The sequence below is a fragment of the Apis dorsata genome, unplaced genomic scaffold (assembly GCF_000469605.1).
Source record: "Apis dorsata unplaced genomic scaffold, Apis dorsata 1.3 scaffold_1250, whole genome shotgun sequence".
Lineage (NCBI taxonomy): Eukaryota > Metazoa > Arthropoda > Insecta > Hymenoptera > Apidae > Apis > Apis dorsata.
The window spans coordinates 26,279-27,901 of NW_006264347.1; positions in this window are offsets into that span (position 1 = coordinate 26,279).

Sequence of the window (1,623 nt, forward strand, 5' to 3'; positions counted from 1 at the left end):
TTATTCTATATTAATTCCTTTTTATGTTTTATTTAATTTTATTCAAAATATTATATATTATTATATAAATTTTTATATATTATTATATAAATATTATATATTATTGATATTAATATATATTAATAATTCTTTGTTATATTTTTTGATTTAATTAATTTTTGTGTTATATTACTTTTATATGTTTTAACTTGTTATTTTCTTTTTTTTATTCTTATCCATTTCTCTTTTTTATTTTCTTCCTTCTTTTGTTATTCTCCACTCTTCTTTATTATTTTCCATTTTTTTTATCATCATTCTTCTTTGTTAGTTATTTTTTTTGATTATTCTCTTTTCTCTTCTTTTGTCTTTTTTTCTTTTGTCATCTATCTTTTCCATGTTCTTTATCATTCTTCTTTTTTATCAATTTCTTTTTCTACTATCTTTTATTAATTCTTCTTCCTTCTTTTTTTATGGATTTGTTTTTCTATCATCCTTTATTAACTTCTACTTCTCTATTTTTTATTAATTCCTCTTCCTTCTCAGTTTTATCAATTCCTCCTCTTATCCATCTTTACAAAATCTTTTTATTTCATATATTTATCCTTTTTTTATTTTTTTTATATTAATTCCTTCTTTTCCTTTTCTTAGGTAAGAAGAAGAATGTCAAAGGAAATGGAGGATATAACAAAGAAGATTTTAATAACAAAAAAAATGCGAGAATGATGACCAAAAAGAGTAACAAAACAGAAGACACAAAACAAAATGGTATATGTAGATGATAAAACAAGAAGGAGAGAGATGATAAAAAAAGAAAGATGAGGATAATAATGAAAAAGAAAAAAAAACGGATAAAAAAGGAGAAGGAAAATAGCAAAGAAAAAGAATAATGATAAATAAAAAATGAGAATAAGAATGGAAGGAAGTCAGAAGAAGATATCAAAAAAGATTGATGACAAAAGAAAAAAAATGATGACTAAAAAAAAAGTTAATATATAGTTAATATATATATACACATATATATTAATTATAATTGATTGATTTTTATATTATATTATTTTCTTATGTTTCAGATTTCTATAATTTATTTAACAATTAAAATTGAATTCTTAAATTTTAATTTTATCAAATTTAATTATTTTTATTTTCTAACTTTTTTAAATATATTTAAATTTTGTTATGTTTTCTTTTTTATAAATATATGTTTTCTATTAAGTTTCTTTTTTTACTTTAGATTTATTATTTAATTTATTATTTAGATTTAATTAATCTTTATATTAAATTATACAATTTATTATTATTTTTCTTACTTAATTTTACTATTTTATTAAATTAAGTTTAATAATTTTATTATATTTTTAAGTATAGATTTTGCAGAACTTTGATATTAGTAATTAATATATATTATATATTTCAATTTTCGGCGCGATTTTGAACGAATAAGCAAGCATTTTGCTTTAGCCAATCAGAACGCTTCTACATGATACTGATTCTGTCATTTTTCCGTTGGAAATTCTCACAATGTGACGCATTACCAGCTCAAGACACGTACGTTGGACATTACGAAGTAAGTTATTTTATTTTTATTCTTACCAAATTTATCAATTATTGTTAACTTCATTACCAAATTTAATAATGCATTGAATA